General features: G+C 40.6%; 1 long non-coding RNA gene across 1 annotated transcript in view; it reads left to right on the top strand.

Annotated features, from left to right (window-relative positions):
- The window catches only part of LOC116440336, a 126,056-nt gene extending 114,291 nt beyond the window's left edge, over positions 1-11,765 (top strand). Inside the window, exon 5 of the long non-coding RNA XR_004238566.1 lies at positions 11,668-11,765. This is a non-coding gene — a long non-coding RNA (uncharacterized LOC116440336). The remainder of the gene's footprint in view (positions 1-11,667) is intronic.
- Positions 11,766-17,600: the final 5,835 nt, after the last annotated feature.

Here is a 17,600-nt window from a genome sequence, read left to right as displayed (position 1 = left end):
GCAAGAGTTCACCAGAGAGGAAAAATTTGGCTGGAAAATCCTAAACCCATTTCTAAAAGAGCTCATCTATGGGATTTCTGTGCAGTGAAAAGCATCTCTCTACTTTTATTCCAAACACAGTTCGGAGCTCTCCTTTATTTTTTTAGAATTGACCCATAAAGACTACAGGAGGGCACCAATTAGTGAAATAAACCTCTAATCCTCAGTGCAGTGCCTGCTATAGGACTGCTGTTTAACAGCCTCCTTGCTAATCAATTCTCTTCAGTCAGCTAAATGCCTTAGATGCTATGTAAATAAATGCAAGTTTAAGAGTGTTCTACAGCGAGCACTTAAAGCTATGTTCCTTCTACTCCACCATAAAATCAGCAGGCATGTTAACAGATATCTACTCCACCTTGTAGGAATGACTTTCCTTGTTCATTTGATTGCTGCAGCTTGGGAAAAACAGAAGCAGGGAACAGCAATAAACTGCCTGCTCTTGCGCAGCACCTCAAACATCTGATACCTCGATGGCAGCCAAGGCACGGAACAAAGGTGCATATTTTAGAGTCAAAACACTGCCCACAGTTTAGGTAGCTATTTTAGCTCTTCTGTGATAAATTAAAAGTCAGACTGTCATACTTGGAGCTTTCTGGATAAAATGGCTGCTCCCTGTCACCTTCTTCATGCATAGCATTCCTCCAGAGGAGAGGTTTTCCCTTACAAGTTTAGATGTTTTCTCTTATGAATTGAGATATTAGTGAAAGATGTAGTAAGTGTAGTTTGAAATGAGACAGTGTGCAAAATCCCATCAAAGACAAATGAAACCCAACCCTATTGAGGATGATGGCAAATCCACATCTTTAATGGAACTAGAATTTCACCCCTAGTGTGTCAGTGAACAACAACTTTTAACTAACAACTTTTTTTTTGAAAAACTGAAAAACTGTGTATTCATCACTTCTCTTCTCTGCTGTCCTGAGGTAAGAGCAGTGATACTCAGAAAGAGATAATCAAACCCTTAATACTTCCAATAATACATCCCAGTATCCTCCAGCACAGACATGAGTGTGAACAAATGAAACACAGGGAGATGGAATTACTTGCCCTGAATTATCCATCAGAACTTTAAACAAAGCACAGGTCCTGTGTGCTCATGGCATTGAGCAGACATTTAAAAGCAAGTAAATAAGATGATGCTGTGTCCTGCAAGTTTCACTGAGTTACTTACATAACATTCTTGTCAGTCCTCACACTTACATTGAATAACAAATATTAAATAAACAGAGCATTTTATTTGAGTTGAAAAACAAATCTTGAATAAACAAAACGTTTTATTTCTGTGTCTAGCATTTTAGAATTTTCAAAATCTCCAACGCTCCATTATCTTGCCTTTGTGGAGAAATGTACCCTTCCTTTTTTTTCAGCATGGATTTTTTAATAATTTCTGATAATGTTGTGATACATATCATTGGCAACTTCAAACACTCACTTTTTTACAGATAAATGATCTTAATTATACAAACTCCATCTGCCTCGTGGGAAATTATTAACGTAGCAACATCTTATACATTAAGAGTAACTAATTTCCATATCTATTATTTATCAATATTTTAGCACGTAGCACAGGTGGTGAGTTTTTCACTGACTAAAATGGTGAATGAACTCAGGTAAATTATACTGACAGACCATATGCACCATGTGCATGACTGCTGAAACCTAAGAATTTCATAAAGCAGAGACAAAGATGCCACATTTTTTTTTGCTCTCCAAATGTTACCAGTTTTGGAGGTCGTTTCCTTCTATGCACACAGAGACACAAAATTTTCAGCAACTTTATTATGTATGTTTATTAAGTATGGAAACTGGACCTCTTAACATACAGCACATGCACAACCTGAAATTATTAGTTTCACTAATAGGCAGTCCAATGATTCCAAAATACACTTAGAACAGCTAAGATTGCTTAAAGAGGAATATTTCTGAATTCAGTAACTGAAAAAGGTGGCAGCAAATCCTATAAATTAAGATCAGTCCAAACTAGAGGACAAAGAGCTGGTTAGGAATAAAATGAGAATTGAAAAGAACTCAGTGAGTCCTGGTGAAATTCCACGATACCAAAATACAACAATTTCTTTGGAGAACATTTGAGAAGGTTTGTTTCTTTAGCTTTGTTTGAATTTTAATTTTAGTACGAAATGTTCAGAAATTTTATTCTTGGTTGTCTTAAATTAGCCAGATTCTATCCATTTAGGAAAAACAGTTGGGGCTTTTCCTCTACCTTGCATTAGACTGAAAATATGCACGCTTAGTATAAAATAGCTTTATAATACATAGCATAATTTCCTGCCAAAGATTTGGGTCTGCTCTTCACTAGGGCTAGTGGTTTGTCATGATAAGTCATACACGTTTCCATGGGGAAAGTGCAAGGTGAGCATCATGAGCATGTAGTATAAAACATGGATAATTTAATTTAAATACAGATATTCTTTATTTTTAAATACACATAGATATTCTATATTTTTAAATAAACATATTTAAAAATCCAACAATTTTGTTAACTATGTATCTTTACTTCAGTGGTAGCAATAGCAGAGTGGTGTTATTGCTCCCTCCTAATTTCTGCTTCTTTGGCTGTGCAGAGGGAATTGAGTTCCTAGTTCTGTGGGGTCAGGGGCTTCTACCTGTGGTCCACAGACTCCTGGGCTTACAGTTGACTTCTGTGGGGGGCTGTCAGGAGGTGAGTCAGCCAGCCCAGATCTTGGGCAGTGGGTCACCCTACCAGCCTTCAGCCCTCTAACAGAGAACTCCAGGGTCTTGATGGACAAGATGAAAATCATTGCTGTTACAGATTTTCACAAAGCAGCCTTGTCCCTAGAGGGTGTAATCACAGAATCATCAAAGTTGGAAGAGACCTGCAAGATCATCCAGTCCTACTGCCAACCCAGCACCCCCATAATCACCCCCAAACCATGTCCCCAGGTGCCACATCCAGATGGTTCTTGAACACTTCCAGAGACTCCACCAGCTTCTTGGGCAATTTATTCCAATACTTGACAACTGTGTCAGTGAATTTCTTTTCTAGTATCTAATCTGAACCTCCCCTGATGCAACTTCAGGCCATCCCCTCTTGTCCTTTCACTTGGGACATGGCAGAGGAAACAGACCACAGCTCACTACAACCTCCTCTCAGGTAGCTGTAGATGTCTCTGGGCTCCTTCCATGATCACAGCTGAGATAAAGTATTCTGATATAAGTGAGGTAAAGTAATCTCACAACTGAGATAACATAACCACTTGCCCAGAGAAGTGTGTTTCTCTCCACTAATTAATTATTCAACCCTGCTGAATGAACCTCCAGAAACTAAAATTTTCCTCTATGAATTTTGTCCCCTCTTAAGCCCCCTTCCATCCTAAGCACAGGTAGCACAGAACCAGAGGGGGTGAGTTCATACTAACAGCAGCCCTGGTAAGTCAGTGCTCACCTTCCACTGAAAAGGGCCTGCTCCATCTCCCCTGCCCTTTCTCCCCAGCTGCAGGCACCCTTCTCCCTCCTGGAAATAGTGTGGCCTTAGGGCGAGCCCACTCACTTGACAGGTTGACATATCTGGCAGTAAATTGTTCTTTTACTTGCATATTTATGTGCAGTGTTGGATTTCCACCAGGTCAATTCTCTGAATTGATTTGCCCCAGGGCTATCTGATCACCAGAACCATCCCAAGGGAATGCGGCAGGACCGTGTGGCTGGGGGAGGAGAGAAGGTGAGGGGCAGGGTCTCCTCTCTTTTCCTTGGCAGGACTCAGCAAGATGTGAAACCATAACCAGAAGATGAAGCTCACTGGCAGCTCGATGTCCTGACTGCCCCCATCACATGCTCCTCTCCTGTCCTTGCACCAGCCCCAGGGGCTGCAGGACCTGCCTTTGCTAAAAGCCTGATGCTTCCTCGCAGTCCTTGTTTTTACCTGCACTGGCAGAAATGCATTTCAGTACTGTGCAGGCAGGCAAGATCCCACCCACCCTGGTGGGAGGGAGCAGGCAGGGCAGAGACATGGGACCACAGCATATAGAGAGGACACAGATGGCTGGAGATACTTTGGAAGGGCCTCTGAGATATTCAGAGGAAACCATGAGCTCTAGCTGTGGGGCTGGCATCCTTGAGAGCCCCTCTGAACATGTTCACGGTGTCCCTCTTCCCACATCACTCAGCACATCTTTCTCCTCTTAAGAAACAAATGTCTCCTTATGGCACGAGCTGTGGATTGATTTAAAAACACATGAAGCCAGCTGAAAACAAAATTCATGTGACAGCTATCACAAAAGTGCAGCTCTAACAGTGATGGCTGCCTGGATGTCGAAACAGTGCTGAAAGAGAGTCCGACTCACTGCAGTGGCAGTCATCAAACCCTGGCATGATTGGAGGTATCCTTTCTGTTCACACAGCCATCCCAGGAGCCAGAACTGTCTTTCTGCATCTGCCTTATAAAAACTTGCTTCTTGAGCTACACGTATCAATTCAGTTTTGTTTCCTTCTGGATGATGAGCAAATGCGAGCATTTGAGTTTATCAAGCCACAGCTGTGAGATACCTTTGACAGGGAATCTGCAAACCCAAATCCCCCAGTCTGATGAATATTCTCAAAACTAAGCACATTCAAGCTTCTGTGCTCTGGATATCACACAGGCTTACACAAGATGTGAGGGACTGGCAAAACAGAGCAGCGAGCTTAATTATGAAACAAAAAGCAGCTATGAGAGCAACTGTGCAGTAACTAAGGGTACCCAAAATCCAGAGATTAACTCTGTCTTCTTGAGATACGAAGGACTGGCTGTTAGAGGCCTGGTTTATCACTGTGTTAAACAAATTTTATGTTGGTGTAAAAACAGGATGATAGAGCTGTGCTGAGCAGCCCTAAGTATGCACCCCCTCTGTTCTGTCGTACACTCTCCCAGACATAAAACCAGCTAATGATTGAGAAAATCAAGGAAAAACCTACTAAAAATGAAATGGTAGAAACGACAGGTGTGGGAGAAGAGAATCATTACACTCCTTGATCAATGCACTTCTACTGAAATGATTTGGCCTGAGGGGCAATGGAAATTTATTGGAAAGATAACATTCAGCAAGATAAAGACCTCTTGCAAAGCAGCATTAAAATATCTTTGATGAGTCATTAAACCAGGCTGAAAGTTTCTTAAAGACTCCAGAGTTAAACACACACCTTGTATGTTTGACCATCACCATCTTACCGTGTTATTTAATGCCTGCAACCCTTTGAACCCTGTTCTGTTATTACTGAGCTTGTTGTACAGTACTTTATTGGTTTAGGAGACACTTTGATTCACAGTGACTTATTCACAGCATAATTCTATTCAAGAGAAACAAGCATGTGACTCTCTCTACAACAGCAGCACATTCCGAGTGGATAGTATGGCACACATTGCAAAATCTATATTCTTCACAAAGCATGTGTTAGTGCCGTGAGAATTCATATTTCTTCTTTTAAACTACACGAGTCTTTCTCAAGTGTAAAAGGCCTTAGGAAGTGCACTTGAAAACACTCTGAAGTTCAGGAAATGCCAAGGAGCCTCATTTCTACACGTGTTTATTTGCACAGGAACGTCAATATGCAGAATGACTGCTGGGCTAGAACAATGCAGGAAAAGAATTTTCAGAAAGGGGGCCAGTGTGGCTGGGATAAGCATATTGTGTGAAAAGTACACCTTGCATGGTAGCAGGGCTTTCACATAATGGTTCCATTTAATTCCATCTATGATCAGTTAATTTTAGCTATTTAAAATACTGCAAATGTATTCCTTATGAGATTGTTACACAAAATTATTTGGCTTGAAATAAGTCGGTAGTAATCAGTGGCAATGGTACTTTTACAGTAAATGTACATTAAGTTTATGAGTGACTACACAATAGGACATAAAAATATATCTATTTGGAATTTCCAAGTTTTATGGGCTTTCTCCAGGAAAAAAAAAACCCCACCAAACCTTCTGAGAAGCCTATTTATCCAAGTAGATATCTATATACACTCCTTTACTGTAAGCGAAAGCAAACTTGTGTCCTCTGTAATGTTTACTTTGATTAATTATAGATGGTTTGCCCTGTGATTGCTGCTAATGTTCTGTGGAACCATTTGTTTTCCCACAGAGTTAAAGGCATTAAAGGAGGAGCTATTGCCTTCTTTTTAGGATGAATTAATTTTAAAAGCATTTTTGTTTAAAAGGAGATTAAAAAAATCCTGAAGAAACAGAGATTGCCCAGTCTCTCACCTGTCCACTTTAGGAGTGTGCATGAGCAGACACGTGGGATGTGGACCTTATTAAGGAATAAGGGAGAATATTTTTGTGAGGAGCACTTTGTTAGGTTATTGGCAACAAATCACTTGTCCCTCAGGACATGCAGCACTTGCATGTCTACTGGCAAAACCTGGAGGGAACCTGTTCTAAGTTTACCTGCTATTTATTCTGAAAGGTTTTAATAAAGACTTAATTGTAAAAGCGCTTCCAAGGAGCGACTTGAAAGTGAAAGTATCCCTGTGCAGGGAAAATAATGGTTCTGCTGCATAGTTCAGAATCTTTGGGATTAAGGATGTGGCGGGTGGAATTTATGAAAAGTAGTGTAAATAAATACATCAAGATGTGATCATTCAGAGGTTGTTTCTCATAACTGCTCTTTCCCCTCCTTTTGTGTTATTTATTCTTCTCTTTTGTGCAGCCCTGACTGTTTCCTTTGGGAGCTGGGGTCTGCCTGCTGGGTCCCCACAGTCAGGATGGGCTGGTCCCACCTCGATGTGCTAAGAGGGCTTCAGCCTCCAAACACACCTCCTCAGGAGAAAGCAAACAAAGAAAGGCTCAGGTTTCCTTGTCGGTGTTCAGAGATGCTGTACCTGTTGTGGGTGGGGGCTTCACCACCCTACAACGTGCTGGTGATGATCTCTCCTTTGCTTTCTGTGGAGGAGTTTGTTGACAATGGACTTTTTTCCATCTGAAAAATGGAAGCAGTTTTGCTGTTCATCTTCACCGCTGGAGGTTTTCAATGGCAGGTGTGCTGCAGCAGCTCTGGAGAGCTTGAGGAGCCCACTGCTCTCATACCACAAAGCCAGAGAAAGGCACGTGGGCTTGAAGAGCCTTTTGAGAGACTCTTGAACCTGAACTTGGCTGCTTCTGTGCCTGTTGTGAATGAAAGCAAAGAGCCAATCTGCCCTAACCAAGCTCATGTTGCAGTAAAGGGAATTTAAATCCTAAGTGTTTTGCTTCAAGGCTATACAAACACCTCTATTTGGTCACTGGCCTGTCTTTTTATTCCAGCACTGTTGTAGGAATGTAAATTAGGACCAACAAGGAACAAAATGGTTTCTGTTCCTAAGTCGATGCTTAAGTTACAGCCATCAGATACAAGTTTTAATTATCATTGAGGTAATTGAATACTAACATTTTTTTCTTTTGTTTCTGGCGGAAATTATCTCATTTTACACTTTCATGGTCACTGCTTGTTTTCAGGGACAGATTTTCTGCAATCCCTCACACCGATTTAAAAAACCATCTGAAATTACTAGCACCATAATTTGGACTGAAACTAGGAACAGCTCTCCTTAATAATTGCAGACATGATGAGTAACTAATTTATGTTGGCTTTTTATCACCATGAGTTTTACAAAAAGCAAACAAATAAAAACAGGTCAGCACCCCCACATTTGCTTTTTGCCCAACCTGTCCCTTCCCCTCCTGGTTTCTGTGAGCTGTGGCCACACAATGGGAAAGGTGTGGGCTGAGCATGTCTGTCCATCAGGTGTTGCTGCATCTCTCCAGTGTAACGTGGGGTGAACCACACTGGATCTCATCCACCTTATCCTCTTCTCCCCTGTGCCACATCCTCAAGCACTGTCCTGACAGCAGCTCACAAGGGTGTGGAAACTGAGCTGAAAAAGTCAGAGGACCCAGTGGATGGGAACCCACAGCACTGAGTGTGCTGTGAAGTTACAAGGAGCCAACACAGAAAAGTTTGGCCCCAAATCCTCCTCCCAAGTGTGTCTGCTGGGCAAAGATCCATTGCAACCTCTCTTATTTCAAGATACTGCAGAAGTACTCCAAGAATTAAAAACTATTATTTTTTTTAAAAAAGTATATTTGGGGGAGCTGCAAGCTTTACTTTTTTAGACATAATTGTCTAAAACTCCAGATGTTTCATATTTAAATCACTTACCATGAACTTAGAGGTGTGATGCTTCATTCAGGTCGGTCTCAAGGTTTAGAGGCTTAGGACCATCTAATATACCATCCATATGTTGTCACCCTTTCCTTTAAATGATGATTCAGACATTAAAATTCTAATTTTTATGATTTGTCTTTCAATGTGTTTTACATTAATATTAACATGCAAATAAATCCAAAAAAGTTTTTAGGTGTATGAATGTATCATTAATACAAGTTGTTGAATGATTAGGTAAGATAAGAGTGCTTTTTCTCCTCCCTTGCATTTCCATGGAATAAGAAACTTCAATATTCCTGAAAACCCTCCTTTAAAATGCTGCTTCACAATCACTGACTAGAAAGATCAGAACATTTCCTGAAATAATGTGGTTTGCATAAGGTCACAGTAGAGATCAGAGGAAAGAATTGCACCATGTCCCAGTTAAAATATGTCTTTTAACCACTGAACTTGCTCTTTTGTAATTTTGAATCTTTCCCCCAAATGAGCATAATCAAGATACCTCCACATATTTTATTGTGCATATCTGTATTTATATATATACCCACACATATATAGCAAATGCAAAGATTTTGTTTGTACCACGTGCAACTGCAAAAGCAAAGTTACTTCAGAAAAATAACCAGTAATAAAATGCTGTAATTTTTCTTAGGAAGAGAAGATAGTGTGAATGAAGATTAGATTTATAAAAACAAAAATTCATCTGGAAAACTCTTCTACAGTAAGCAGAGCTACTGTTCTTTATCACAGTGTGGTCAGTCACCTGCAGTGTGGCAGCTGTCCCTGAACACCACTGAGTTCTGCATGCCCATGGCTCTTCACTCTTCTCATAATTGCTAACTGAAATTTATAGGAAGGCAAATTAAATAAAATAAAGAGACTATCAGAGTATCAGTTGTAACAGAGCATTGGAAACCATAGAGCCAAAATATGTTGTCTGGCTGATGGTGCATCCAAAGTTCATCTGGAAGTTGAAAGGGGCCGCAGGGAAGGCATCGAATACACCTGAGAGATAACAGTGTAAATCAGGCTTTGTGGCAGTCAAGGTATGTGTGGTGAAAACAGAGGCAGATGCATGTTTAGATTAGTGAGTTGTGCTAGACATGATAGGTGCTGAAACTTCAAGAATTGATTGCCAAATTTGTTGTTATTCCCATTCTGGGCAGAGAGTTTGGAGTAGGAGAAGAGTCATTAGCAGCACCTCTCTCAACAGGTACAATGCAATGATTAGTGAAACACCTCAAAACATGCTGTGCAGCCCTCTGGAGAACTGGATGCTGACACGGCCCTATAATTTTATCTTACATTTTGTCTTTTACCTCCTGATCTCCTAAAATGATATTTTTCTACCTTCTTTTGTCCTAACCCCTGATTTTGGAGACTAAAATGAAACATATGACACAGCCTTCAGTTCGCAGTGTCAATAGGAATATTTGCTTGCTGAGAGTTAATCACACACCAAAGAGGCATTTTAAATGGCCATTTTAACCCTGCAACACTCTGGCATGTACCAAAGAAAACTGTACTGGCAGGGATCAGTGTTATTCCCAATGCTGTCTCCCCAGCTTTGTTTATGGTAAGAACCTGTGTTTTTAATTTATCATAGTTCCCTCCTGAAACCTGGTGTTGTCATGTAAAGCCAAACTGAGCAGATGTTGTTATGACAATGATTATTAACATTATTATTATTGATGTTTATAAATTAAAGCCTTTAGGGGGAGTAGTCACCTGCCTGTTTTAGTTCCATGGAACTAACAGGACAACTGAGGTCCCCATGCTTGTTTAAAGGCTGTTTTAAATAGAGATGAACCTGAACATATGTTTAATTGCTTCACGAGAAGTATGGAAAGTCTCATTTTCTTCATGGGACAAACCCCCCTTTATTCCTTCCAGCCAGACCACACAGGCATAAATCATGCTGAACAGCCAAAGAAGCCTGTCCCTGCAAAAATTCCCGGATTGATCAAACTTAACACCTAATTACAGAGCTGCTGAACCTACTTACACTGAAGGCGGTTTGAAAGGCTGCCTGAAACATCATGGGTTGAGATGCCTTTGTCGGGAGCATTGTGCTGTGATGTGCAACGTGGGTAGATTCCTGTGGGATGTTGACAGTTTGTGGGAAATGCATGTAGGAGGAACTGGGTTATAAAGACCAGGGGGTTTAAATTTTTTTCTCTCTCTCTCTTTCATTGTACTGCATGTGGGTTTGGTTTGTTTTGTTGGCTTTTTAAGGTATGGGAAAGGAAGAGCTTCTGGTTTTGGAAAAATCTGGCCACTACATGCAGCGTGTGATGAGCCACTCGTTCCTGAAGGTTCGGTACTACACCGGTCCTGCCCTCCCAAAAGGATGCTGGTTGATGCTCCTGAAAGCTCTCATGTTCTTTTTGCTCATGGCATTTATATCGAGTGTTAATCAGTTGTTAAGCTATGGATTTATGTAATAAATTAATTAGCTCTGCAATGTTTCCTCCACTCTCTGCCTGCCAGTCTGTCTCCGCTGGGACTTGTTCATTTTTTCCCAAACAGTTACAAATAGCTCTCAGTATTTTTTTAAAATAATTTGTCAGGCTAATATTTTTTTCCATTTTCACACCAGAATTGGATTTTCTCCTGTGTGTTAGCTCGGCCTGCGGCACAGGGCAGGCATGATTTGGGTCTGCATTGGCAGTGGGTTTAACATACAGAGGTTAAAGTTCATTGGCTTACGGCAGTGCAAGGATAGGGGAGAGGCTTTGCTATTGGAACAGGATGAATCTTACCTTCATGAACAGGGCATAAGATATCCAAAGTCATAATGCCACCAGTTATAGAAAAACCATTTTCATGGCACCCTCCCTCCCATGCTTTCTCTTCCCTGTCCTGAATGTATGCTGGAATTGGCATACAATATCAGAGCAGGATCTGTTTAATCTAGAGATGGTGTTTACAACTTCGTGAAAAATATTTCTTGAACTTTTTGAATTTGCATATTCTAGTTTTCTTTATATGCATTCAGTCCATTTTAATTCTGCTAGAAGAAAGAATTACAGAGAGTAATTTTGTATTGGTGTTGTGAGAAAAAATGCAGTCTTTTATCACTCCTTATGGATTTTTATCATGTAATGTTTCCAATTTTTTTGAATGAGAGAAACACTGAATAGGAGCACAGGATATTTCATTTGTATCAAAGTCATCATATTGAAACCTCTAATATATTCCCTCTTATTTTGTCTTTAAATTAAATGGACCTAATCCTTTTTATCTTTTCACATAGAAAATTCTTCATTCCTCTATTTATTTTAATTATTTTTTATCTGAATCCCCTCTGTTGCTGTATTATCTCCTCTAAAAGCACTGACCAAAACTGAACACAGTGTCCCTGTTGGCAGTGCATTATTCATGTACCTATCACATTATACTGTTTATAATGTTTTCCATCCTGTGTCTTACGCCTCATAATATACAATTTGTCATTTTTTTCCCACAGATTCCACACTCTACAGAAGCTTTCCTGCAGAGCTGTTGTCAGGAGTGAACCAACCCTTTTCCAGAGTGTAGCAGTTTAAAGTCAATAAAGTGTCTGTGACTTTCCAAATTCTTCTTACTAATTGTTATTTCTTCTCACTTAACAGCATGTACTTGGCTGCCATTCACCTGGCCTTGTTAGGGTTGTCACCATGTGTAAAATTTCTTCAATTTTAGCCAATAATGTGTTCAGTTCTGGGCCCCTCACGACAAGAAAGATGCTGAGGCTCTGGAGTTTGTAAAGAGAAGGGCAACAGAGCTGGGGAAGGGGATGGAGCACAAATCTCATGATCAGCGGCTGAGGGAGCTGGGGGTGTTTAGCCTGGAGAAAACGAGGCTTGGGGGCGACCTTATCACTCTCTAAAACTCCCTGACAGGAGGTTTTGACCAGGTGGGGATCAGTCTCTTCTCCCAAGTAGAAAATCATAGGACAAGAGAAGGAAGTCCCCATCAAGGGGAGGTTTAGATTGAATATTAGGAAAATGTCTTCACAGAAACAGCTGTCAAGCACTGAAACAGGCTGCCCAGGGAAGTGGTGGAATTAGCAACCCTGGAGGTATTTAAAAGACCAGCAATTTGTCTTCTATATATTAATTCTTATATATTAAAGTGTAGATGTGGCATTGAGGGACGTGGTTTAGTGGTGGATCTGGCAGTGCTGGGTTACCAGTTGAACCTGATGATCTCCAATACCTTTTCCAGCTGAAACGACTTTGATTCTCTGTGTGTGTGTGCTCTGCAGATGCTCTCACATAAGCACACATCCCTTTCTCGGGTTCATTCCCACCAGTAGCTCTGCTAGAAGACACCCCAGCTCAGCTTCTGCTGGGCCATCTGGGTTCTTTGTTCTTACTCTGCATCTCACGCCTCTGTGCTGTGCTCCAGTTGTCAGCACAGAGCTGGCACTGGGGCTGGTGCAGACACATCTGAGCTGCCTCTGAACTGGCTGGCCCAGGTGGAGCTGGCAGCAGTGTGGGAGGCTGAGAGCTCTCCCTGAGGTAGCTGTGATGATCTCTGTGCTGATACACCTACCCTCCTGCAGCACGGGAGCTACACCGGCAAAAAATGACTCACGTAAAGCTCCTCAGCCTCCAACTGCACCTCTGAGTGCAACCTGTGCATGGCCTTCATATTCCAGCCATGAGGAGGGTTTCTCCAGCATCCTGGGCTCCCATGTGTTGAACAGTCTTTCTGGGAAAAACCTCACTTTATCAGAGGCTTTTGGATAGTTCTAGTGCATAATATCCGCTGAGGTAACTCCACTGATTCTAGATTCTTTTAGGCCTCCATCTAGCAAAACTCATAATCCTTTGCTTAATATTAAGCTACCACCAGTGGGATTTTTCCCATGCTCACATGCAAATGAGTGCTCCTATGTTGAACTCAGTGACCTCTTTCTGTTTGAGTACTTGGCTGAAGAAACAATCTGTTTTATGGGATACAATCTTTACACTGTAATTTCTAAAATGTTCATCTCTGTAGCCTGCAAGCAGGTTCTGTGGTGCGGTGCTAGAAAGGCTGCTCACTGATAGTGGGAAATGTTGGCTGCACTACCTTTCTAAACTCAGGCCAAAAGAGCATTCAGATTAAGCAATAATTTAAGCAACATCATGAGGAATGGGGAGAGCACATGGCCAGTTAGTCACCAGAGGTACAGACGCACGCAGAAAGTAAATCCCCAATCTGTTATAATAATGCACTTAGTTACTGGAAATGCAATATGAGCCTACTTTCATGAGCAAGGATGAAAGAACTTGTTTAACCTTTGTACAGCTTTTTCCACCCACACACACCAGTGACATCAGATGCTTTGTATAGGTAAAAAACAAGTCAGCATTTGGGAGACTCCTGAACACGAGACAGTGATAACCTCTAAAAGGCATTTAACACACCTGTGGTGGGTCACTTGAAACTTCTTGCTACTTATTCCTGGATCCTAATGACTCTGACAGAAAACCCTTCAGCCCTGTGCATAAAGCACTGGATGTGAAGCACTTACTGGAAGGTATTTTATGTTTTGCATGCAGTATAAAGTAGGGCTTTTGCATTTAAATTGGGGACAGTTTACTTTCCAATATCCTGCAGATGGAATCACTGGCACTGAAGAGGGATTTTCACAAGGCCAGCCATCAGCTGGCCTTTAAGTAAGAGCATAAAGCCTGGGAACGGATGTTCGAGTGAGTGCTGCTGAGCCAGCTGACCAGGGCACGGGCTGGAAGTGTCCGGCTCTGTGCAGCACCTGGGTGGATTTCAGTCCACTTCAGTGTCACCTAAAAAGTCCTGTGGGCTTCTGAAGTTCAAGACTTCCTGAGCAACTCCATGCTAATCATTGTGTTACTTTCAAAACAGGTTGGGGCTTAGTTCCTGTGTGTACCAACATGTGACATGAAAGGATTTGGTTTTAATTGATGGTTTTGATTTTTGTGAACAATCTGATTCCTTTTTCCATCCTGCTCTCCTACCACCTCCCAAAAATGCTTGATAAATAAACTCTGAAGTCTTGAGAAGTAGCATGTGTTGGTGAAGGGAGAAGGTGGGGGTGGCAGAGGTGGTTGAAGGAGCTCAGTTTGTCAACACAACAGCCAGGAAGCAAGTTATTTATAAGGCATGTGGTGGAGAGGGGGGCAGCCCACACGTTTTTAAAAAAGGGCTTAACTAATCACATGGTACAGCTAATTCTGGTATTTGTAAATACATTTCACTCTGTCTTGGTGGACAGAGAAAGAGCTAAAAGGGGATCACAATTCAGGACATGACAAGTCCATCTCTACGCCCAGGTGCTGCCCCGGGCAGGTGCCCAGCCTTCTCTGGACTGCAGTGATGCTCCTGACAAGGACTTTGCTGTCCCTAGGCAAAGTATGAATGGAGGTACATGGGAACTGATGCTTACTTGGAATTCAAAAATCCTTTATTTGAATCATGGCTCTGATAATGTTCAGCCTAAATTCTGAACACGTTCTTAACCACAGAATGTCTGCTTTTCAGCAGGGTTTCATGACTCTATGAAAGAGGAAGTTGACTCTGAGATGCATATGACCATGAGACTAAACTTGGCTGGACTGACATCAAAAGAAGTGAATTTTTGACACACAAAGATTTTTAAATCCACTGATTCAGTACAGCCACATTTAGATTTATTTTTTTTCTGTGTAGAGCATATAGTGAGTTATTCTTGTGGGTTGAACCATGCTCTAAGTCCCATGATGGAGGCATGACACGGACCTGACACTGCTGCTACATTCCTCAGTTCAACAGCCATGTGCAGGCTGTATTCTCCTCAGCGAACAAAGGTCCAAAAAAATAGCTTTATCTCGAGAGGGACAGTCTGCAATTTAATGTTTGGCCAGGCAAACTCAAATCACATGTGTATGTCTTTCTATATATATATGTACATGAATATATCTATGCATATATATATATGCATAGATATAAATATACCTATATGTATATAAAAAACAGCATTGCAGTACTAAATACAGTTTTATTTTAATTTCACTTCCTTATAGTAAAAAACTAAATCACAAAAGTCCATCTCCATTTTTTCCTTAAAGAGCAGTAAAAGACATAAACATGTGACATAGCAGACATGCAAGTGTTTGTACTTTATTTTTGCACTTCGAAAAGTATATTTTAAAATAATAATAATAATAATAATAGATAAAAAGCCATGCTCAAGTCTTCCTTGTTAAAGAAAAGGAAAGAAGAGAGAAGCTGCCATTTACTGGTTAGAAAACTAAAATCACTTCAGGGCATGCTCTGAGCTTCGTCCTCTGGGTGTGATCCCACTGGGATCCTGCAGAGCTCTGGAAGTGCAGCAGTCAGAGCTCCAGCTGGGGACATGCCATCACCATCAGGAACCTCACAGGTGGCGTGGAGGGAAATTTCTAGGTGAAATTCTGGCCCTGTTGACGTTGGCAGGTGTTTTGCAACTGGATGCAAAGGAAACAGAATTTAATCCTCCTTATCCAGAAGAGAAGTTGGGAGCCAAAATTAATACCCAGGTACAAAACTGTGGGAATTTTATACTTTCAGATATCAGGGGACATGCTCTTGGTCTGGAAGGTCACAGGATGAACCAGGAAAGGAAGCAATAGAAGAAAATTCAGTGGCGATTTCACTGTTTTCCTGGTGTTCCAGAGAGGCAGGAAATTAGAATTAGTTATAATTTAAATATACCTTACTGGCAAGATTTACCAGAACTTTCCCACACCTGATATTGAGAGTATGTATCTGACAACTTTTACTCAAAACAAAACAAAAGACATCCAAGAGCAGACTTGGAAAGCTACATTTTGAGAACAAAGTTTTAAAAGAAACAAACATCTGGAAAAGATCTTTTAGAGGACACTTTGGTACCCTAAAACACAAGACACTCTGTGCCCTTCCAATATTGCATAAAAATGATGGAATTTGCTGCGCCCCAATATCATCGTGAAGGGTCTTCCTTCCTAGCCAGCAGAACATGACACTGGAAGGACATTAAAAGGAGCACTTAAAAATTACAATTCCTATTTAGCCTGTGAAGTCTTACAAATAGGGAAGACTAAATGGAATTCCTATATATATATATATATACACATATATAAACACACACATATATATATATACACACATATATATATGAAAACAGATATTTTAGCAATCTGTGTCACTTCTCAGGCCAATTAGAACAGAAATGTATTTAGGGATGCATAAAAAAACTCTATTTCCATTTAAGTAATAAAAATGTTCAGTAAAAACTTCCATTTCAGTCTTTGGTTTTATTTTTAGTCTAATATTTATATTCCTGCACAGATACAAAGCATCAGCAAAAGCTGCCCTGGCCCTACAAAATACAAAAATTGTCTATAGTAATTTGCAAATGTGTCTGAGCCCAGCATTCCTCACTGCAGAGTTTGCTGAATGTAACCTAGTGCTGCTCTTCCCAGAGGATCGTATATAATGTTTTCACTGGAAGTACAGGAGGCTTCTTGACTTTAAGACTCCCCCACATTCATATCAGGCTAATCTCTGTTCTATATTCTTGTGTTACTTAAAATAAGTGAAAGCAAGCAACATCCGAGTTCCCAACTATGATTTCTGGCTGATATTCTTCCCAGGAATAAATTCAGGCAGTCAAATCCCAGCACTCCCCTCCAGTTCAATTTGTAAAAATACAATTTTATGCTCTCAGTGTTGGATTGCAGTTTCTTGGGATTTTACCTATGTTTTGAACCATGATCAACAAATGATAAATTGATCTCATCTGCAGATACTATCAGTCTAACATGTCATAATAACTTTGGCTGATTATCTAAATTGATTGCAAAAAATTCTGATGAGATTTTTTTATATTCATTTATTTTTAAATGATATGTAATTATCTTAAATTGGGACAAGTGTTTAAACTGGCAAGCAAACTAATTGAGACAAATGTCTGAAAGCCATGATCTCTTGCCTAGGAGAGGAAATGCTAAAGTAAAACTGACAATGGATGAAACTATAGGATTTGTAGAACTTATTTTACAGAGTCTGTAATATCTTAATGTCAAATTAGTCAATCCATTTCAACCAAGTATGTTCTTTCTAGGCCAAGTATGGATCCAAACCAGCAATCTGTGTTTCTGAAATGTTTGCTTTAAAAATTCTGATTCTCTATGCATTTTATGGACTTTGGGTAGAAGTGGATCAAAAATTCCATGGAGAGCAGTTCCAGCACCAGGGATCCACAGCTGAAGCTGTGTGCTAGCCTTGATCAGGCTGTGTTGCAAGTATTGTGAAACTGCAATATTTGTTTTGAAAAGGCACAGATCCTGAGGCTCAAAAGCCTCAGCCACTTTTTTTTGATTAACAAATTATTTCTAGCACTGAAGCACTAACTTTTTTTTTCTGTATAAAACATGGCCTTGACTTACT

Source organism: Corvus moneduloides, chromosome 2 (assembly GCF_009650955.1).
Source record: "Corvus moneduloides isolate bCorMon1 chromosome 2, bCorMon1.pri, whole genome shotgun sequence".
NCBI classification, from domain to species: domain Eukaryota; kingdom Metazoa; phylum Chordata; class Aves; order Passeriformes; family Corvidae; genus Corvus; species Corvus moneduloides.
Note: the sequence above shows the minus strand (reverse complement) of the source record. Positions and strands in the feature narration are given on the sequence as shown.